Below are 24536 nucleotides of genomic sequence, written 5' to 3' on the forward strand. Positions count from 1 at the left end.
CGACACAGATGCCATCATCTCACGTGAGAACACCATCCAGTAGCTACACGGTACCTACTCTTGCAACTCGGCCAACGTTGTCAACCTGATACGCTGCAGGAAAGGATGTCCCAAGGCATGGTACATTGGAGAAACCATGCAGACGCTACGACAACGGATGAATGAACACCGCTCGACAATCACCAGGCAAGACTGTTCTCTTCCTGTTGGGGAGCACTTCAGCAGTCACGGGCATTCAGCCTCTGATCTTCGGGTAAGCGTTCTCCAAGGCGGCCTTCACGACACACGACAGCGCAGAGTCGCTGAGCAGAAACTGATAGCCAAGTTCCGCACACATGAGGACGGCCTAAACCGGGGTATTGGGTTCATGTCACACTCTCTGTAACCCCCACGACTTGCCTGGACTTGGAAAATCTCACTAACTGTCCTGTCTGGAGACAATACACATCTCTTTAACCTGTGCTTAACCCTCTCTCCACTCACATTGTCTGAACCTTTAAGACTTGATTACCTGTAAAGACTCGCATTCCAACCATTATTTTGTACATTGAGTTTGTGTCTCTATATGCCCTGTTTGTGACCAGAACTCTTCACTCACCTGACGAAGGAGCAGCGCTCCGAAAGCGAGTGGCTTTTGCTCCCAAATAAACGAGTTGGACTTTAACCTGGTGTTGTGAGAATTCTTACTGTGGTAACTCCATGTGTCCAAGATTGTCCCAATCTCCAGGTCTCTCTACGCCCTCTTGCTGTGCAGAGAAAGATTCCAATGTATCACGTGGTGGTTCATTCACCCTTTGTGACAGGGGAATGGCCATCAAACATCTCTCAGTGTGAATCACACAAACAGTTTATCTCACACCTTGACCTGGTGGATGATTTTCCGCCACACAATTGTCTATCTTGGTTCCCACATCGAAGACTTGGTGACACTGCGAAAGTGCGGTAACTGCAGCATCCTGGGATACTCAGTGGTTATAACTCGCTCTCTATGAAATCCACCCTTCGCAACACAAACTTTTAGCTTCTGAACATCGGAGACTGAGGCGGCGGGGAGTCGGGGAGAGCTGAACTTTCCGTGGAGGTGAGTCGCGAGATATCCCCGGTCCAAACAGCAAAAACACGGGAAGGGCTGAGAGAGAGGTTTCACTCGAAGCAATTCTTACATCAACATTCCTCACGTTAGCAAACCCTCAAAACCAGAGTCAGAACAGAGAGATCAAAATAAATGATGAGTGACAGAACAGAATAACAGCTCCCCGGGAGTGAGTTACAGACTGGAATCTAATCGAGGGGTTCGGGGTGGTTTATATATAGAATAACAGATACCCGGGAGTGAGTTACAGACTGGAATCTAATCGAGGTGTTCAAGGTGGATTATATACAGAATAACAGATACCCGGGAGTGAGTTACAGACTGGAATCTAATCGAGGGGTTCGGGGTGGTTTATATATAGAATAACAGATACCCGGGAGTGAGTTACAGACTGGAATCTAATCGAGGTGTTCAAGGTGGATTATATACAGAATAACAGATACCCGGGAGTGAGTTACAGACTGGAATCTAATCGAGGGGTTCGGGGTGGTTTATATATAGAATAACAGATACCCGGGAGTGAGTTACAGACTGGAATCTAATCGAGGGGTTCGGGGTGGTTTATATATAGAATAACAGATACCCGGGAGTGAGTTACAGACTGGAATCTAATCGAGGGGTTCGGGGTGGTTTATATATAGAATAACAGATACCCGGGAGTGAGTTACAGACTGGAATCTAATCGAGGTGTTCAAGGTGGATTATATACAGAATAACAGATACCCGGGAGTGAGTTACAGACTGGAATCTAATCGAGGGGTTCGGGGTGGTTTATATATAGAATAACAGATACCCGGGAGTGAGTAACAGACTGGAATCTAATCGAGGTGTTCGGGGAGGTTTATATATAGAATAGCAGATACCCGGGAGTGTGTTACAGACTGGAATCTAATCGAGGGGTTCAGGGTGGTTTATATATAGAATAACTGCGCCCCGGGAGTGAGTTACAGACTGGAATCTAATCGAGGGGTTCGGGGTGGTTTATATATAGAATAACAGATACCCGGGAGTGAGTTACAGACTGGAATCTAATCGAGGGGTTCGGGGTGGTTTATATATAGAATAACAGATACCCGGGAGTGAGTTACAGACTGGAATCTAATCGAGGGGTTCGGGGTGGTTTATATATAGAATAACAGATACCCGGGAGTGAGTTACAGACTGGAATCTAATCGAGGGGTTCAGGGTGGTTTATATATAGAATAACAGATACCCGGGAGTGAGTTACAGACTGGAATCTAATCGAGGGGTACGGGGTGGATAATATATAGAATAACAGATACCCGGGAGTGAGTTACAGACTGGAATCTAATCGAGGGGTTCGGGGTGGTTTATATATAGAATAACAGATACCCGGGAGTGAGTTACAGACTGGAATCTAATCGAGGGGTTCAGGGTGGTTTATATATAGAATAACAGCTCCCCGGGAGTGAGTTACAGACTGGAATCTAATCGAGGGTTTCGGGGAAGTTTATATATAGAATAACAGATACCCGGGAGTGAGTTACAGACTGGCATCTAATCGAGGGGTTCGGGGTGGTTTATATATAGAATAACAGATACCCGGGAGTGAGTTACAGACTGGAATCTAATCGAGGGGTTCGGGGTGGTTTATATATAGAATAACAGATACCCGGGAGTGAGTTACAGACTGGAATCTAATCGAGAGGTTCAGGGTGGTCTATATATAGAATAACAGATACCCGGGAGTGAGTTACAGACTGGAATCTAATCGAGGGGTTCGGTGTGGTTTATATATAGAATAACAGGTACCCGGGAGTGAGTTACAGACTGGAATCTAATCGAGGGGTTCGGTGTGGTTTATATATAGAATAACAGATACCCGGGAGTGAGTTACAGACTGGAATCTAATCGAGGGGTTCGGGGTGGTTTATATATAGAATAACAGATACCCGGGAGTGAGTTACAGACTGGAATCTAATCGAGGGGTTCGGGATGGTTTATATATAGAATAACAGGTACCCGGGAGTGAGTTACAGACTGGAATCTAATCGAGGGGTTCGGGGTGGTTTATATAGAGAATAACAGATACCCGGGAGTGAGTTACAGACTGGAATCTAATCGAGGGGTTCGGGGTGGTTTATATAGAGAATAACTGATACCCGGGAGTGAGTTACAGACTGGAATCTAATCGAGGGGTTCGGGGTGGTTTATATATAGAATAACAGATACCCAGGGGTGAGTTACAGACTGGAATCTAATCGAGGGGTTCGGGGAGGTTTATATATAGAATAACTGATACCCGGGAGTGAGTTACAGACTGGAATCTAATCGAGGGGTTCGGGGTGGTTTATATATAGAATAACAGATACCCGGGAGTGAGTTACAGACTGCAATCGAATCGAGGGGTTCGGTGTGGTTTATATATAGAATAACTGATACCCGGGAGTGAGTTACAGGCTGGAATCTAATCGAGTGGTTCGGGGTGGTTTTAATAGAGAATAACAGATACCCGGGAGTGAGTTACAGACTGGAATCTAATCGAGGGGTTCGGGGTGGTTTATATATAGAATAACAGATACCTGGGAGTGAGTTACAGACTGGAATCTAATCGAGTGGTTCGGGGTGGTTGATATATAGAATAACAGATACCCGGGAGTGAGTTCCAGACTGGAATGTAATCGAGCGGTTCGGGGTGGTTATATATAGAATAACAGATACCCGGGAGTGAGTTCCAGACTGGAATCTAATTGAGGGGTTCGGGGTGCTTTATATACTGAATAACAGATACCCGGGAGTGAGTTACAGACTGGAATCTAATCGAGGTGTTCAGGGTGATTTATATATAGAATAACAGATACCCGGGAGTGAGTTACAGACTTTAATCTAATCGAGGGGTTCGGGGTGGTTTATATATAGACTAACAGATACCCGGGAGTGAGTTACAGACTGGAATCTAATCGAGGGGCTTGGGGTGGTTTATATATAGAATAACAGATACCCGGGAGTGAGTTACAGACTGGAATCTAATCGAGGGGTTCGGGGTGGTTTATGAATAGAATAACAGATACCCGGGAGTGAGTGACAGACTGGAATCTAATCGAGTGAATCGGGGCAGTTTATAAATAGAATAACAGATACCCGGGTGTGACTTACAGACTGGAATCTAATCGAGGTGTTCGGGGTGGTTTATTTATGGAATAACAGATACCCAGGAGTGAGTTACAGACTGGAATCTAATCGCGGTTTTAGGGGTGGTTTATATGTAGAATAACAGATACCCATGAGTGAGTTACAAACTGGAATCTAATCGAGGGGTTCGGGATGGTTTATATGTAGAATAACAGATGCGGGGGAATGTGTTACAGACTGGAATCTAATCGAGAGGTTCGGGGTGGTTTATATAGAACAACAGATACCCGGGAGTGAGTTACAGACTGGAATCTAATCGCGGTTTTAGGGGTGGTTTTTTGTAGAATAACAGATACTGGGGGAGTGAGTTACAGACTGGAATCTAATCGAGGTGTTCGGGTGGTTTATGTATAGAATAACAGATACCCGGGAGTGAGTTACAGACTGGAATCTAATCGCGGTTTTAGGGGTGGTTTTTTGTAGAATAACAGATACCCGGGAGTGAGTTACAGATTGGAATCTAATCGAAGTGTTCGGGGTGGTTTATAGATGGAATAACAGATACCCGGGAGTGAGTTACAGACTGGAATCTAATCAAGGTGTTCGGGGTGGTGTATATATAGAATAACAGATACCCGGGAGTGAGTTACAGACTGGAATCTAATCGAGGGATTCAGGCTGGTTTATATATTGAATAACAGATACCCAGGAGTGATTTAAAGACTGGAATCGATTCGAGATGTTCGGGGTGGTTTATATATAGAATAACAGATACCCGGGAGTGAGTTACAGACTGGAATCTAATCGAGGGGTTCGGGGTGGTTTATATATAGAATAACAGATACCCGGGAGTGAGTTACAGACTGGAATCTAATCGAGGGGTTCGGGTTGGTTTATATATAGAATAACAGATACCCGGGAGTGAGTTACAGACTGGAATCTAATCGAGGGGTTCTGGGTGGTTTATATATAGAATAACAGATACCCGGGGCTGAGTTACAGACTGGAATCTAATCGAGGGGTTCGGGGTGGTTTATATATAGAATAACAGATACCCGGGAGTGTGTCACAGACTGGAATCTAATCGAGTGGTTCGGGGAGGTTGATATATACAATAACAGATACCCGGGAGTGAGTTACAGACTGGAATGTAATCGAGGGGTTCGGGATGGTTTATATATACAATAACAGATACCCGGGAGTGAGTTACAGACTGGAATCTAATCGAGGGGTTCTGGGTGGTTTATATATAGAATAACAGATACCCGGGGCTGAGTTACAGACTGGAATCTAATCGAGGGGTTCGGGGTGGTTTATATATAGAATAACAGATACCCGGGAGTGAGTCACAGACTGGAATCTAATCGAGTGGTTCGGGGAGGTTGATATATACAATAACAGATACCCGGGAGTGAGTTACAGACTGGAATCTAATCGAGGTGTTCAGGGTGGTTTATATATAGACTAACAGATACTGGGGGAGTGAGTTACAGACTGGAATCTAATCGAGGGGGTTGAGGTGGTTTATATATAGAATAACAGATATCCGGGAGTGAGTTACAGACTGGAATCTAATCGAGGGGTTCGGGGTGGTTTATATATAGAATAACAGATACCCGGGAGTGAGTTACAGACTGGAATCTAATCGAGGGGGTTGAGGTGGTTTATATATAGCATAACAGATACCGGGGAGTGAGTTACAGACTGGAATCTAATCGAGGGGTTCTGGGTGGTTTATATATAGAATAACAGATACCCAGGAGTGAGTTACAGACTGGAATCTAATCGCGGTTTTAGGGGTGGTTTATATGTAGAATAACAGATACCCGGGAGTTAGTTACAAACTGGAATCTAATCGAGGGGTTCGCGATGGTTTATGTATAGAATAACAGATACCCGGGAGTGAGTTACAGACTGGAATCTAATCGAGGGGTTCGGGATGGTTTAAAAATTGAATAACAGATACCCGGGAGTGAGTTACAGACTGGAATCTAATCGAGAGGTTCGGGGTGGTTTATATATAGAATAACAGATATCCGGGAGTGAGTTACAGACTGGAATCTAATCGAGGGGTTCGGTGTGGTTTATATATAGAATAACAGATACCCGGGAGTGAGTTACAGACTGGAATCTAATCGAGGGGTTCGGGGTGGTTTATATATAGAATAACAGATACCCGGGAGTGTGTTAACGACTGGAATCTAATCGAGAGGTTCGGGGTGGTTTATATATGGAATAACAGATACCCGGGAGTGAGTTACAGACTGGAATCTAATCGCAGTTTTAGGGGTGGTTTTTTGTAGAATAACAGTTACCCGGGAGTGAGTTACAGACTGGAATCTAATCGAGGGGTTCTGGGTGGTTTATAGATAGAATAACAGATACCCGGGAGTGAGTTACAGCCTGGAATCTAATCAAGGTGTTCGGGGTGGTTTATATATAGAATAACAATTACCCGGGAGTGAGTTACAGACTGGAATCTAATCGAGTGGTTCGGGGTGGTTGATATATACAATAACAGATAGCCGGGAGTGAGTTACAGGCTGGAATCTAATCGAGGGGTTCGGGGTGGTTTATATATAGAATAACAGATACCCGGGAGTGAGTTACAGACTTTAATCTAATCGAGGGTTTGGGGGTGGTTTATATATAGACTAACAGATACCCGGGAGTGAGTTACAGACTGGAATCTAATCGAGGGGGTTGGGGTAGTTTATATATAAAATCACAGATACCCGGGAGTGAGTTCCAGACTGGAATCTAATCGAGGGGTTCGGGGAGGTTTATGTATAGAATAACAGATACCCGGGAGTGAGTTACAGACTGGAATCTAATCGAGTGAATCGGGGCGGTTTATAAATAGAATAACAGATACCCGGGTGTGAGTTACAGACTGGAATCTAATCACGGTTTTAGGGGTGGTTTTTTGTAGAATAACAGATACTGGGGGAGTGAGTTACAGACTGGAATCTAATCGAGGGGGTTGGGGTGGTTTATATATAGAATAACAGATACCCGGGAGTGAGTTACAGACTGGAATCTAATCGAGTGGATCGGGGTGGTTTATATATAGAATAACAGATACCTGGGAGTGAGTTACAGATTGGAATCTAATCAAAGTGTTCGGGGTGGTTTATAGATAGAATAACAGATACCCGGGAGTGAGTTACAGACTGGAATCTAATCAAGGTGTTCGGGGTGGTTTATATATAGAATAACAGATACCCGGGAGTGAGTTACAGACTGGAATGTAATCGAGGGGTTCAGGGTGGTTTATATATAGAATAACAGATACCCGGGAGTGAGTTACAGACTGGAATCTAATCGAGGGGTTCAGGGTGGTTTATATATAGAATAACAGATACCCGGGAGTGAGTTACAGATTGGAATCTAATCAAAGTGTTCGGGGTGGTTTATAGATAGAATAACAGATACCTGGGAGTGAGTTACAGACTGGAATCTAATCAAGGTGTTCGGGGTGGTTTATATATAGAATAACAGATACCCGGGAGTGAGTTACAGACTGGAATCTAATCGAGATGTTCGGGGTGGTTTATAGATAGAATAACAGATACCCGGGAGTGAGTTACAGACTGGAATCTAATCGAGGGGTTCGTGGTGGTTTATATATCGAATAACAGATACCCGGGAGTGAGTTACAGACTGGAATCTAATCGAGGGGTTCGGGGAGGTTTATATATAGGAATAACAGATACCCGGGTGTGACTTACCGACTGGAATGTAATCGAGGGGTTCGGGGTGGTTTATATATAGAATAACAGATAGCCGGGAGTGAGTTACAGACTGGAATCTAATCGAGGGGTTCGGGGTGGTTTATATATAGGAATAACAGATACCCGGGTGTGACTTACCGACTGGAATCTAATCGAGGGGTTCGGGGTGGTTTATATATAGAATAACAGATACCCAGGAGTGAGTTACAGACTGGAATCTATTCGCGGTTTTAGGGGTGGTTTATATATAGAGTAACAGATACACGGGAGTGAGTTTCAAACTGGAATCTAATCGAGGGGTTCGGGGTGGTTTATATATAGAATAACAGATACCCGGGAGTGAGTTACAGACTGGAATCTAATCGAGGGGTTCGGGGTGGTTTATATATAGAATAACAGATACCCGGGAGTGAGTTACAGACTGGAATCTAATCGAGGGGTTCGCGATGGTTTATATATCGAATAACAGATACCCGGGAGTGAGTTGCAGACTGGAATCTAATCGAGGGGTTCGGGATGGTTTATATATAGAATAACAGATACCCGGGAGTGAGTTACAGACTGGAATCTAATCGAGAGGATCGGGGTGGTTTATATATAGAATAACAGATATCCGGGAGTGAGTTACAGACTGGAATCTAATTGAGGGGTTCGGGGTGGTTTATATATAGAATAACAGATACCCGGGAGTGAGTTACAGACTGGAATCTAATCGAGGGGTTCGGGTTGGTTTATATATAGAATAACAGATACCTGGGAGTGAGTTACAGACTGGAATCTAATCGAGGGGTTCGGGGTGGTTTATATACAGAATAACAGATACCCGGGAGTGAGTTACCGACTGGAATCTAATCAAGAGGTTCGGGGTGGTTTATATATGGAATAACAGATACCCGGGAGTGAGTTACAGACTGGAATCTAATCGTAGTTTTAGGGGTGGTTTTTTGTAGAATAACAGTTACCCGGGAGTGAGTTACAGATTGGAATCTAATCGAAGTGTTCTGGGTGGTTTATAGATAGAATAACAGATACCCGGGAGTGAGTTACAGCCTGGAATCTAATCAAGGTGTTCGGGGTGGTTTATATATAGAATAACAATTACCCGGGAGTGAGTTACAGACTGGAATCTAATCGAGTGGTTCGGGGTGAATTATATATAGAATAACAGATAGCCGGGAGTGAGTTACAGACTGGAATCTAATCGAGGTGTTCAGGGTGATTTATATATAGAATAACAGATACCCGGGAGTGAGTTACAGACTGGAATCTAATCGAGGGGTTCGGGGTGGTTTATATATAGAATAACAGATACCCGGGAGTGAGTTACAGACTGGAATCTAACCGAGGGGTTCGGTGTGGTTTATATATAGAATAACAGATACCCGGGAGTGAGTTACAGACTTTAATCTAATCGAGGGTTTGGGGGTGGTTTATATATAGACTAACAGATACCCGGGAGTGAGTTACAGACTGGAATCTAATCGAGGGGGTTGGGGTAGTTTATATATAGAATCACAGATACCCGGGAGTGAGTTACAGACTGGAATCTAATCGAGGGGTACGGGGTGGTTTATGTATAGAATAACAGATACCCGGGAGTGAGTTACAGACTGGAATCTAATCGAGTGAATCGGGGCGGTTTATAAATAGAATAACAGATACCCGGGTGTGAGTTACAGACTGGAATCTAATCACGGTTTTAGGGGTGGTTTTTTGTAGAATAACAGATACTGGGGGAGTGAGTTACAGACTGGAATCGAATCGAGGGGGTTGGGGTGGTTTATATATAGAATAACAGATACCCGGGAGTGAGTTACAGACTGGAATCTAATCGAGTGGATCGGGGTGGTTTATATATAGAATAACAGATACCCGGGAGTGAGTTACAGACTGGAATCTAATCGAGGGGTTCGGGGCGGTTTATATATAGAATAACAGATTCCCGGGAGTGAGTTACAGACTGGAATCTAATCGAGGGGTTCGGGGTGGTTTTTTGTAGAATAACAGATACCCGGGAGTGAGTTACAGATTGGAATCTAATCGAAGTGTTCGGGGTGGTTTATAGATAGAATAACAGACACCCGGGAGTGAGTTACAGACTGGAATCTAATCAAGGTGTTCGGGGTGGTTTATATATAGAATAACAGATACCCGGGAGTGAGTTACAGACTGGAATCTAATCGAGGGATTCAGGCTGGTTTATATATCGAATAACAGATACCCGGGAGTGAGTTAAAGACTGGAATCGAATCGAGATGTTCGGGGTGGTTTATATATAGAATAACAGATACCCGGGAGTGAGTTACAGACTGGAATCTAATCGAGGCGTTCGTGGTGGTTTATATATCGAATAACAGATACCCGGGGGTGAGTTACAGACTGCAATCTAATCGAGGGGTTCGGGGAGGTTGATATATACAATAACAGATAGCAGGGAGTGAGTTACAGACTGGAATGTAATCGAGCGGTTCGGGGTGGTTTATATATAGAATAACAGATAGCCGGGAGTGAGTTACAGACTGGAATCTAATCGAGGGGTTCAGGGTGATTTATATATAGATTAACAGATACCCGGGAGTGAGTTACAGACTTTAATCTAATCGAGGGTTTGGGGGTGGTTTATATATAGACTAACAGATACTGGGGGAGTGAGTTACAGACTGGAATCTAATCGAGGGGGTTGAGGTGGTTTATATATAGAATAACAGATACCCGGGAGTGAGTTACAGACTGGAATCTAATCGAGGGGTTCGGGGTGGTTTATATATAGGAATAACAGATACCCGGGTGTGACTTACCGACTGGAATCTAATCGAGGGGTTCGGGGTGGTTTATATATAGAATAACAGATACCCAGGAGTGAGTTACAGACTGGAATCTTATCGCGGTTTTAGGGGTGGTTTATATATAGAGTAACAGATACACGGGAGTGAGTTTCAAACTGGAATCTAATCGAGGGGTTCGGGATGGTTTATATATAGAATAACAGATACCCGGGAGTGAGTTACAGACTGGAATCTAATCGAGGGGTTCGGGTTGGTTTATCTATAGAATAACAGATACCCGGGAGTGAGTTACAGACTGGAATCTAATCGAGTGGTTCGGGGAGGTTTATATATAGAATAACAGATACCCGGGAGTGAGTTACAGACTGGAATCTAATCGAGGGGTTCGGGGTGGTTTATATATAGGAATAACAGATACCCGGGTGTGACTTACCGACTGGAATGTAATCGAGGGGTTCGGGGTGGTTTATATATAGAATAACAGATACCCAGGAGTGAGTTACAGACTGGAATCTTATCGCGGTTTTAGGGGTGGTTTATATATAGAGTAACAGATACACGGGAGTGAGTTTCAAACTGGAATCTAATCGAGGGGTTCGGGATGGTTTATATATAGAATAACAGATACCCGGGAGTGAGTTACAGACTGGATTCTAATCGAGGGGTTCGGGGTGGTTTATGTATAGAATAACAGATACCCGGGAGTGAGTTACAGACTGGAATCTAATCGAGTGGTTCGGGGTGGTTTATATATAGAATAACAGACACCCGGGAGTGAGTTACAGACTGGAATCTAATCGAGGGGTTCGGGGTGGTTTATATATAGAATAACAGATACCCGGGAGTGAGTTACAGACTGGAATCTAATCGAGGGGTTCGGGGTGGTTTATATATAGAATAACAGACAGCCGGGGGTGAGTTACAGACTGGAATCTAATCGAGGGGTTCGGGGTGGTTTATATATAGAATAACAGACAGCCGGGAGTGAGTTACAGACTGGAATCTAATCGAGGGGTTCGGGATGGTTTATATATCGAATAACAGATACCCGGGAGTGAGTTGCAGACTGGATTCTAATCGAGGGGTTCGGGATGGTTTATATATAGAATAACAGATACCCGGGAGTGAGTTACAGACTGGAATCTAATCGAGAGGTTCGGGGTGGTTTATATATAGAATAACAGATATCCGGGAGTGAGTTTACAGACTGGAATCTAATCGAGGGGTTCGGGGTAGTTTATATATAGAATAACAGATACCCGGGAGTGAGTTACAGACTGGAATCGAATCGAGGGGTTCGGGTTGGTTTATATATAGAATAACAGATACCTGGGAGTGAGTTACAGACTGGAATCTAATCGAGGGGTTCGGGGTGGTTTATATACAGAATAACAGATACCCGGGAGTGAGTTACCGACTGGAATCTCATCAAGAGGTTCGGTGTGGTTTATATATGGAATAACAGATACCCGGGAGTGAGTTACAGACTGGAATCTAATCGAAGTGTTCTGGGTGGTTTATAGATAGAATAACAGATACCCGGGAGTGAGTTACAGCCTGGAATCTAATCAAGGGTTTCGGGGTGGTTTATATATCGAATAACAATTACCCGGGTGTGAGTTACAGACTGGAATCTAATCGAGGGGTTCGGGGTGGTTTATATATAGAATAACAGATAGCCGGGAGTGAGTTACAGACTGGAATCTAATCGAGGTGTTCAGGGTGATTTATATATAGAATAACAGATACCCGGGAGTGAGTTACAGACTTTAATCTAATCGAGGGTTTGGGGGTGGTTTATATTTCGAATAACAGATACCCGGGAGTGAGTTACAGACTGGAATCTAATCGAGGGGTTCGGGATGGTTTATATATAGAATAACAGATAGCCGGGAGTGAGTTACAGACTGGAATCTAATCGAGGGGTTCGGGGTGGTTTATATATAGAATAACAGATACCCGGGAGTGAGTTACAGACTGGAATCTAATCGAGGGGTTCGGGGTGGTTTATATATCGAATAACAATTACCCGGGAGTGAGTCACAGACTGGAATCCAATCGAGGTGTTCAGGGTGGTTTATATATAGAATAACAGATACCCGGGAGTGAGTTACAGACTTTAATCTAATCGAGGGTTTGGGGGTGGTTTATATATAGAATAACAGATACCCGGGAGTGAGTTACAGACTGGAATCTAATCGAGGGGTTCGGGGTGGTTTATATATAGAATAACAGATACCCGGGAGTGAGTTACAGACTGGAATCTAATCGAGGGGTTCAGGGTGTTTTATATATAGAATAACAGATACCCGGGAGTGAGTTACAGACTGGAATCTAATCGAGTGGATCGGGGTGGTTTCTATATAGAATAACAAATACCCGGGTGTGACTTACAGACTGGAATCTAATCGAGGTGTTCGGGGTGGTTTATATATAGAATTACAGATACCCAGGAGTGAGTTCCAGACTGGAATCTAATCGCAGTTTTAGGGGTGGTTTATATGTAGAATAACAGATACCCGGGAGTGAGTTACAAACTGGAATCTAATCGAGGGGTTTGGGGTGGTTTATATATAGAATAACAGATACCCGGGAGTGAGTTACAGACTGGAATCTAATCGAAGGGTTCGTGGTGATTTATATATAGAATTACAGATACCTGGGAGTGAGTTACAGACTGGAATCTAATCGAGGGGTTCGGGGTGGTTTATATATGGAATAACAGATACTCGGGAGTGAGTTACAGACTGGAATCTAATCGAGGGGTTCGGGATGGTTTATATATAGAATAACAGATACCCGGGAGTGAGTTACAGACTGGAATCTAATCGAAGTTTTAGGGGTGGTTTTTTGTAGAATAACAGATACCCGGGAGTGAGTTACAGACTGGAATCTAATCGAAGTGTTCGGGGTGGTTTATAGATAGAATAACAGATACCCGGGAGTGAGTTACAGCCTGGAATCTAATCAAGTGGTTCGGGGTGTTTTATATATAGAATAACATATACCCGGGAGTGAGTTACAGACTGGAATCTAATCGTGGGGTTCAGGGTAGTTTATATATGGAATAACAGATACCCGGGAGTGAGTTACAGACTGGAATCTAATCGAGGGGTTCGGGTGGTTTATGTATAGAATAACAGATACCCGGGAGTGAGTTGCAGACTGGAATCTAATCGAGTGATTCGGGGTGGTTTATATATAGAATAACAGATACCCGGGAGTGAGTTACAGACTGGAATCTAATCGAGGGGTTCGGGGTGGTTTATATATAGAATAACAGATACCTGGGAGTGAGTTACAGACTGGAATCTCATCGAGAGGTTCGGGGTGGTTTATAGAGAGAATAACAGATACCTGGGAGTGAGTTACAGACTGGAATCTAATCGAGGGGATCGGGGTGGTTTATATATAGAATAACAGATACCCGGGATTGAGTTTCAGACTGGAATCTAATCGAGGGGTTCGTGGTGCTTTATATATAGAATATCAGATACCCGGGAGTGAGTTACAGACTGGAATCTAATCGAGGGGTTCGGGGTGGTTTATATATAGAATAACAATTACCCGGGAGTGAGTTACAGACTGGAATCTAATCGTGGTTTTTCGTACTGTCTGCTCTTTCTCACACCAAAGGACTATGGCACCCTCAAGACCAACCATCTTCCCGCCAGTCATTCCACGTCCAACCCATAATCCACTGTCCCCATCATTCCCGGACTTCTCTCCTCCTGTCCCCCCACCCCCACCCCCTGCCTCCCCTCCTTATTACCCCTCTCCCCTTGGAACTGATGTCCCAGTTACCCACTGCACACAACCCACATTCACTGTCAATGATTTAGTCCGTTGGAATTCCAATACAACCTTCACCCTTCGAGTGTTCTTAATCCTCTTCACCCCTGCACATTTCACATCCCATTTACCTCTTTTCGACACATTCCCCCCACATTTACCCCCAGAATCCTCATTCCCAAACCAGCTTCTCAATCACCCTTCCCCCCCGCCCTCCCCCTTACTCCCCAAATTCCTGTTACTGCCCCATATCGCACTCGGACCCCGTCATACCCTTGTACTCTCGAATACTATATCACCCAGTATCTCTGATGTTCCAAAATGGTGGATCGTATGGAAACACAGCAAAGACACTCATAAATCTGTCAAATTGAACAATGTACATTTCTGCATCCACTTCAGGAAATGTTGGACAGAACTTTAAACCTCATTAACAGGGAATCTCTCTGTCAGAGACTGCTGTTAAAGAGGGATTCTTTCTGTCAGGGACCCCCGTTAAAGAGTGAATCTCTCCGTCATGGACTCCCCTGTCAAAGAGGGAGTCTCTCCGTCAGAGACTGCTGTTAAAGCGGGATTCTTTCCATCAGGGACCCTTGTTAAAGCGGGATTCTTTCCGTCAGGGACCCCTGTTAAAGAGGGAGTCTCTCCGTCAGGGACTCCCTTGTTAAAGAGCGAGTCTCTCCGTCAGGGACCCCTGTTAAAGAGGGAGTCTCTCCATCAGGGATTCCCTTGTTAAAGAGGGAGTCTCTCCGTCAGGGACTCCCCTGACAGAGTTACTCTCTCGTCAAAAGGGATTCCTGACAGAGAGATTCCCTCTTTAACAGGGGTCCCTGACGGAAAGAATGCCTCTTTAACAGCAGTCTCTGACGGAGAGATTCCCTCTTTAACTGGGGTCCCTAACGGAGAGACTCCCTCTTTAACAGGGGTCCCTGACGGAGAGACTACCTCTTTAACAGGGGACTCCCTGACGGAGAGATTCCATCTTTAACAAGGGAGTCCCTGGCGGAGAGACTCCCTCTTTAACTGGGGAGTCCATGACGGTGAGACTCCCTCTTTAACTGGGGAGTCCATGACGGAGAGACTCCCTCTTTAACTGGGGTCCCGAACGGAGAGACTCTCTCTTCCACAGTGGTCCCTGACGGAGAGACTCCCTCTTTAACAGGGGTCTCTGACAGAGAGACTCCCTCTTTAACAGGGGCGTCCCTGACGGAGTGACCCCCTCTTTAACAGGGGAGTCCCTGACAGAGAGACTCCCTCTTTAACTGGGGTCCCTAACGGAGAGACTCCCTCTTTAACAGGGGTCCCTGATGGAGAGACTCCCTCTTTAACAGGGGTCCCTAACGGAGAGACTCCCTCTTTAACAGGGGTCCCTGATGGAGAGACTCCCTCTTTAACAGGAGTCCCTGACCGAGAGATTCCCTCTTTAACAGGAGTCCTTGACGGAGAGACTCCTTCTTTTACAGGGGGTCCATGACAGGGAGACTCCCTCTTTGACAGGGGAGCCCCTGATGGAGAGACTCCCTCTTTAACAGGGGAGAGCCTGATGGAGAGACTCCTTCTTTTACAGGGGAGAGCCTGATGGAGAGACTCCCTCTTTAACAGGGGAGTCCCTGACGGAGAGACTCCTTCTTTTACAGGGGTCCCTGACAGAAAGAATCCCTCTTTAACAGCAGCCTCTGACGGAGAGACTCCCTCTTTGACAGGGGAGTCCCTGGCGGAGAGACTCCCTCTTTAACAAGGGAGTCCCTGATGGAGAGACTCCTTCTTTTACAGGGGGTACATGACGGAGAGTCTCCCTCTTTGACAGGGGAGTCCCTGGCAGAGAGACTCCCTCTTTAACAAGGGAGTCCCTGATGGAGAGACTCCTTCTTTTACAGGGGAGAGCCTGATGGAGAGACTCCCTCTTTAACAGGGGAGTCCCTGACGGAGAGACTCCTTCTTTTACAGGGGTCCCTGACAGAAAGAATCCCTCTTTAACAGCAGCCTCTGACGGAGAGACTCCCTCTTTGACAGGGGAGTCCCTGACGGAGAGACTCCCTCTTTAACAAGGGAGTCCCTGATGGAGAGACTCCTTCTTTTACAGGGGAGAGCCTGATGGAGAGACTCCCTCTTTAACAGGGGAGTCCCTGACGGAGAGACTCCTTCTTTTACAGGGGTCCCTGACAGAAAGAATCCCTCTTTAACAGCAGCCTCTGACGGAGAGACTCCCTCTTTGACAGGGGAGTCCCTGGCGGAGAGACTCCCTCTTTAACAAGGGAGTCCCCGATGGAGAGACTCCTTCCTTTACAGGGGGTCCATGACAGGGAGACTCCCTCTTTAACAGGAGTCCCTGACCGAGAGACTACCTCTTTAACAGGGGAGTCCCTGATGGAGAGACTCCCTCTTTAACAGGGGAGAGCCTGATGGAGAGACTCCTTCTTTTACAGGGGAGAGCCTGATGGAGAGACTCCCTCTTTAACAGGGGAGTCCCTGACGGAGAGACTCCTTCTTTTACAGGGGTCCCTGACAGAAAGAATCCCTCTTCAACAGCAGCCTCTGACGGAGAGACTCCCTCTTTGACAGGGGAGTCCCTGGCAGAGGGACTCCCTCTTTAACAAGTGAGTCCCTGATGGAGAGACTCCTTCTTTTACAGGGGGTACATGACGGGGAGTCTCCCTCTTTGACAGGGGAGTCCCTGGCAGAGAGACTCCCTCTTTAACAAGGGAGTCCCCGATGGAGAGACTCCTTCCTTTACAGGGGAGTCCCTGACGGAGAGACTCCCTCTTTAACAGGGGAGTCCCTGACGGAGAGACTCCCTCTTTAACAGGGGTCTCTGACAGAGAGAATCCCTCTTTAACAGGAGTCCCTGATGGAGAGACTCCTTCTTTTACAGGGTGTCCGTGATGGAGAGACTCCCTCTTTAACAGGGGAGACCCTGACAGAGAGACTCCCTCTTTAACAGGGGAGTCCCTGATGGAGAGACTCCTTCTTTTACAGGGGCCCCTGACAGAAAGAATCCCTCTCTAACAGCAGTCTCTGACGGAGAGACTCCATCTTTGACAGGGAGTCCCTGGCGGAGAGACTCCCTCTTTCACAGGGGGTCCGTGAAGGAGAGAGTCCATCTTTAACCGGGGAGTCCCTGACGGAGAGACACCCTCTTTAACAGGGGAGTCACTGATGGAGAGACTCCCTCTTTTCCAGGGGTCCCTGACAGAAAGAATCCCTCTTTAACAAGGGAGTTCCTGACGGAGAGACTCTCTCTGTAACAGGGGGTCCGTGACGGAGAGACTCCCTCTTTAACAGGAGTCCCTGACAGAGAGACTCCCTCTTTAACAGGAGTCCCTGATGGAGAGACTCCTTCTTTTACAAGGGAGTCCCTGATGGAGAGACCCCTTCTTTTACAAGGGGGTCCCTGATGGAGAGACTCCTTCTTTTACAGGGGAGTCCCTGATGGAGAGGCTCCCTCTTTAACAGGGGAGTCCCTGACGGAGAGACTCCTTCTTTTACAGGGGTCCCTGACAGAAAGAATCCCTCTTTAACAGCAGTCTCTGACGGACAGACTCTCTCTGTAACAGGGGATCCGTGACAGAGAGACTCCCTCTTTAACAGGGGAGTCCCTGACGGAGAGACTCCTTCTTTTACAGGGGGTCCCTGACGGAGAGTCTCCTTCTTGAACAGGGGAGTCCCTGATGGAGAGACTCCCTCTTTAGCAAGGGAGTCCCTGATGGAGAGACTCCCTCTGTAGCAGGGGAGTCCCTGACGGAGAGACTCCTTCTTTAACAGGGGAGGGCCTCATGGAGAGTTTCCCTCTTTAACAGGGGTCTCTGCTGTTCTTACCCGCCAAGGAACAATACCTCACTCCTCCATTCTTTCACCAGATATCTCATCTTTTATGCTCACCTCGTGGTCATGTGCACCATAACCCCCAGCCCTCATCGAGCTCACTCCAATCTCCTCCTGACCCCTAAGCTCCTCAAGCCACTTATGCACCCAGCACTCCCACTCAAACTCCCTGCCCCTCACCTCCACTTCCCCCATCAACTCACTTCTACCCCTGTTCCCACTTCCTACCACTACACCTGGGAACATTTCCTTGAATGCTTGGCTGAGTTTCAAGCCCACAAATGTATTCAACTGTGCAAGTGTTGTTGTCCCAGCCATCAAGCAGAAAGTGACATTGTTCATTTTGACAGATTCATGAGCTGTTCAGATCATTGATTGAGTGTACATTGGAGCCACCTCTCCCCCATTCGTGCCACAGTCCTTCATCCATCCTTCACCTCTGTAACCCCCTCACCTTCCAAAAGGCTCCATCTTCTCTTTATCCCCATCAACACCCTGCATCCCACCTCACCCCTCCATACCCCCTCCCCCCACACCCACCCCTGCCTCCTAACTCCAGCTTTGTTTCCCCCACATTCCAATTACCTTAATCGCCATCGCTCTATGTCCCCTACAGCTAATACCGGCCTACCACCACAGCCCCTCAATGCCCCCTGCCCCATTCCTGACCCAGATCCAAGTGTCAAATCTTTTGGTGTCCAGATCACCAACAACCTGTCCTGGTCCCCCCCACGCCGACACTATGGTTAAGAAAGCCCCACCAACGCCTCTACTTTCTCAGGAGGCGAAGGAAATTTGGCATGTCCGCTACGACTCTCACCAACTTTTACAGATGCCCCATAGAAAGCATCCTTTCCGGGTGTATCACAGCTTGGTGGAGTTTTTTGAGGAAGTGACGAAAACGGTTGGTGAAGGAAGGGCCGTGGATGTCGTCTATATGGATTTCAGTAAGGCATTTGACAAAGTCCCTCATGGCAGGTTGGTTAAGAAGGTTAAGGCTCATGGGATACAAGGAGAAGTGGCTCGATGGGTGGAGAACTGGCTTGGCCATAGGAGACAGAGGGTAGCAGTCGAAGGGTCTTTTTCCGGCTGGAGGTCTGTGACCAGTGGTGTTCCGCAGGGCTCTGTACTGGGACCTCTGCTATTTGTGATATATATAAATGATTTGGAAGAAGGTGTAACTGGTGTAATCAGCAAGTTTGCGGATGACACGAAGATGGCTGGACTTGCGGATAGCGAAGAGCATTGTCGGGCAATACAGCAGGATATAGATAGGCTGGAAAATTGGGCAGAGAGGTGGCAGATGGAGATTAATCCGAATAAATGCGAAGTGATGCATTTTGGAAGAAATAATGTAGGGAGGAGTTATACAATAAATGGCAGAGTCATCAGGAGTATAGAAACACAGAGGGACCTGGGTGTGCAAGTCCACAAATCCTTGAAGGTGGCAACACAGGTGGAGAAGGTGGCGAAGAAGGCATATGGTATGCTTGCCTTTATAGGACGGGGTATAGAGTATAAAAGCTGGAGTCTGATGATGCAGCTGTATAGAACGCTGGTTAGGCCACATTTGGAGTACTGCGTCCAGTTCTAGTCGCCGCACTACCAGAAGGACGTGGAGGCATTGGAGAGAGTGCAGAGAAGGTTTACCAGGATGTTGCCTGGTATGGAGGGTCTTAGCTATGAGGAGAGATTGGGTAGACTGGGGTTGTTCTCCTTGGAAAGACGGAGAATGAGGGGAGATCTAATAGAGGTGTACAAGATTATGAAGGGTATAGATAGGGTGAACAGTGGGAAGCTTTTTCTCAGGTCGGAGGTGACGATCACGAGGGGTCACGGGCTCAAGCTGAGAGGGGCGAAGTATAACTCAGACATCAGAGGGACGTTTTTTACACAGAGGGTGGTGGGGGCCTGGAATGCGCTGCCAAGTAGGGTGGTGGAGGCAGGCACGCTGGCATCGTTTAAGACTTACCTGGATAGTCACATGAGCAGCCTGGGAATGGAGGGATACAAACGAATGGTCTAGTTGGACCAAGGAGCGGCACAGGCTTGGAGGGCCGAAGGGCCTGTTTCCTGTGCTGTACTGTTCTTTGTTCTTTGTTCTTTGGTCTGGGGCTCCTGCTCTGCCCAAGACCGCAAGGAACTACAAAGGGTGGTGAATGTAGCCCAATCCATCACGCAAACCAGCCTCCCATCCATTGACTCCGTCTACACTTCCCGCTGCCTCGAGAAAAACAGCCGGCATAATCAAGGACCCCCCCACACACACCCCGGACATTCTCTCTTCCACCTTCTTCCATCGGGAAAAATCATACAGAAGTCGGAGGTCACGGACCGACCGACTCAAGAACAGCTTCTTCCCTGCTGCTGTCAGACTTTTGAATGGACGTACTTTGCATCAAGTTGATCTTTCTCTACACCCTAGCTGTGACTGTAACACTACATTCTGCACCCTCTCCTTCCCTTCTCCCCTCTATACTCTATGAACGGTATGCTTTGTCTGTATAGTGCGCGAGAAACAATACTTTTCACTGTATCCCAATACACGTGATAATAATAAATCAAAGATTCCACCGTCACCATCCCCCCACCCACCTCAGACACATACATCATTCACCCCGCCACAGCCCCTTACTGCCCTGTTACTGCCTTTACATTACAGGTCCCCGGACAACCCATCCTTCAACCTCATGGTCCCTCGACAGCCTCAACCCACCTCATAGGTTCCATGCAGCCCGGTTGTTCCTGAAACCCCAATAGCCAATCTCCCCTGCCTGGCTCCTGGAGAGAGACCTCTACACAACCGCCCTCACAACCCATTACCCATTGTTCACTCTGCTGGACTACCCCTACCATACCTACCCCATAACCACCCCCCTAAACTTTTAACCACTCACTCCCAATGTCCCCCCCATCACTCCCCATTGCTCTGTCACTCCCCTACACCACCTCATACTCACTAACACCCTATCACCTACCCATTGACAAGCGTGTCCTGAGCACCCGAGTCCAACAATAACATTGGGATGCTCATAAATCTGTCAAAATAAACAAAGAGGATCTCACACCCTCCACCCAGTGGCAAAAACATAATTATCTTAACAACACATTATCAAATCAAAATGAAGTTCAGATTCCCCTTAATAGCTGCGGCAAAAAGCCCTGTTGAGCAGAATGTTTTGGTCAAATTAGCAGCTCAGCCAAGCATTCAAAGATTCCTTCTTCAAAAGGCACCAATGAAGGTGAGACTCGCTCTAACAATCTTCTCTCCATTTCTCAGGTTTTTCTGCAGCTGTGCCCTCGATGCCATGGTGCCAGTCACAAGGCTCTGGGTCGCCCGCTTTCTCCTCCTCTGCCTCCTGGCGGGAAAAGCCTCCGGTGGCTGCAACACGGCCAGTGCTGGGGAGTGCCGCAATGCCCGCAACGTGCCGGGGGCCAGCCTGGCGGGCGTCGGCTATGACGTGGTGACCCTGCAGAGCAAGACGGCCTCCGTGATCGACGTCAACACCTGGAGGTACCCGAATGGCAGCTGCAGACTCTGCCGCAACCAGCTGCTCTCTGGCACGCGCCAGCGGCTGCCCCTCTCGCTGGTGGACTGGAGGGTCCAGCGGCAGTGCCGGCATGCCGTGTCCAGTCGCCTCTACCGCTCGGCCACAGAGCTGCTGAAGTCCGCCACCTCGATGATCTCCAATGGCTGGAAGATGGACCTCAAGGTGAGCCCCAAGCCCGGCATCAGCGTCGACAAGATGGTTGGCGGTTCCAGATCCCGGTTTTCCAGGTTTACCACGAGTCGGGCCAAGTCGGACCGTTACAGCTTCACCAGCCAGGAATTCCTGTGCCGTAAATATCAGTATCGGGTGAAGACCAAGCCACGCCTGAGTCCTGAGTTTGCCCAAGCCCTGGCCGCCCTGCCGAAAACCTGGAATGGCCACAACAATGCCAGGTACAGGAGGCTGGTGCAAACCTATGGCACCCACTTTATCCAGGACGTTACCCTGGGTGGGCGTATCAGGGCGGTGACGGCCATTCAAACCTGCAAGGCGGTATCCCCCGGCGCCACAGCCGAGGAGGTAAAGGACTGCCTCACGACTGAAGCCGGTGTCCAGGTGGGATTCAAAGGAGCGTCGGTGGACTATAAGCGCTGCAAAGCATTGGCCACTTCGATGGCGCATCGAGAGAGCATGAGCCAAGTGTTCACTGACCGGGAGACTGAAGTGTTCGGGGGCTCCATCAAGTCGGTTGACATCTTCTCCCCGAGAGCTGGGGTGGCCTTCACCCATTGGTTGGACACTCTGAAGACGCAGCCGGGTATGGTGAGTTACGGCCTGAAGCCCCTCCACCACCTCCTACCCGCCAATGACGCCCGCTACCCCATCCTACGGGACTACATCAGCAAGTACATCAATGCCAACGCCCTGGCACAGACCTGCGCGTTCGCACGCTGCCCCGCTGGCTCGTTCCGGCGGGACCGGAGGTACTGCTCCTGCTATTGCGCGGGGGACACGCGAGTGGATAGGCAGTGCTGCCCCAAGGAGATGGGCATCGGGAGGCTCTCGGTGAGGGTCAAGCAGGGTCGCGACCTCTGGGGCGACTACTTCGGTGGCACGGACGGCTACGTCATTGTCAAGTACGGCCGGGCCAAAGCCCAGACCGCGGTCATCTCCAACAACAACAACCCCAACTGGAACACCCGACTGGACTTGGGGGAGGTCAAGGGAGGAATTGGACTCAGATTAACCATCCAGGTCTGGGATAGCGACTCCATCACCAGGGACGACCTGCTGGGCGAGTGCACAGCGACCCTCCTCTCCGGGACCCACCAGAAGACCTGTTACCTCAAGTACGGCAAGGTGACCTACTCCCACACCTTCACCTGCGGCCCCCACCTCGGGGGTCCCAGCTGCCAGGAGTACATGCCCCGGCCTGACGGCCCCGCCTTCACCCCCAACCTGGGACCCGCCAATTTCACCCTGCTCCCGATCTTCCCCACTCCACCTCCAGCGGAAGAGGCCCCCCCCTCGGTCCTGCTGGCCTGAGATCCGGGGTTTTGCCCCTGTCCCCATTTGTGCCTAATCCCCGCCCCCCAGTCCTCTCCTCCCCACCCCTCTCTCCCAGTCCCCCCCTCCCCACAGAAGATGCCCGTCCCTGCTCTCCTCTGGTCCATCCCGACCCTGCCTCCAGGAGAATCCCACTCCTCGCTTACCAGAAACGCCAGCCTGCCCGACGGACCAGCCCCTCAATTTGATGGGAGGGGCTCGAGGGTTCCTGAGTCGCCCCAACTCCCTCAACCGGCATTCCAGTCGTGGCATCCGATCACAGCAGTGACGGCAAAAGCTTTGCGCTAAAGAGATGCTTTGAATCATTTCCAATAAGGCAAGGGGTTCCTCACACCAGGTGGAGCAGCGACAAACATGTAAGGCATGCTGAATTACGCTTGCATCTGTATAATCTTATAATTTCCAATAAATGCCATTGAGCACCATTTAGCCTGTGACGTGTTATTAGTCTGTGTGGGGTGCTCGGGGGACACATTGAGGCTCAGTCGGAGAGGTCAGTGGGTGCACAAAGCTTTTTTCACTCACTTATGATTGGAGGAAGGGATCAGCGAAAGCGGGGACACAAATCAGACAAACTCTAAATCTGGGACTATTCCATGTGGAACACAACTCCCCCAAATGAAAGGGTCACGTAACAACAGCACTGACCCTCCCACAGTGCGGCACCCCCTCAGCACCGACCCTCCCACAGTGCGGCGCTCCCTCAGCACTGACCCTCCCACAGTGCGGCACCCCCTCAGCACCGACCCTCCCACAGTGCGGCGCTCCCTCAGCACCGACCCTCCCACAGTGCGGCGCTCCCTCAGCACTGACCCTCCCACAGTGCGGCGCTCCCTCAGCACTGACCCTCCCACAGTGCGGCGCTCCCTCAGCACTGACCCTCCCACAGTGCGGCGCTCCCTCAGCACTGACTCTCCCACAGTGCGGCGCTCCCTCAGCACTGACCCTCCCACAGTGCGGCGCTCCCTCAGCACTGACCCTCCCACAGTGCGGCGCTCCCTCAGCACTGACCCTCCCACAGTGCGGCGCTCCCTCAGCACTGACCCTCCCACAGTGCGGCGCTCCCTCAGCACTGACAATCCCACAGTGCGGCGCTCCCTCAGCACTGACCCTCCTGCAGTGCGGCGCTCCCTCAGCACCGACCCTCCCACAGTGCGGC

At 48.3% G+C, this 24536-nt stretch overlaps 1 pseudogene across 1 annotated transcript; it reads left to right on the forward strand.

Annotated features, from left to right (window-relative positions):
• The first annotated feature begins 1012 nt into the window (after positions 1–1012).
• LOC144481774 (perforin-1 pseudogene) lies at positions 1013–23726 on the forward strand (annotated as a pseudogene). Its single transcript, XR_013495771.1, has 2 exons — positions 1013–1081; positions 21601–23726. The product of XR_013495771.1 is annotated as a perforin-1 pseudogene (transcript).
• Positions 23727–24536: the final 810 nt, after the last annotated feature.

The sequence above is a fragment of the Mustelus asterias genome, chromosome 32 (assembly GCF_964213995.1).
Source record: "Mustelus asterias chromosome 32, sMusAst1.hap1.1, whole genome shotgun sequence".
NCBI lineage: Eukaryota > Metazoa > Chordata > Chondrichthyes > Carcharhiniformes > Triakidae > Mustelus > Mustelus asterias.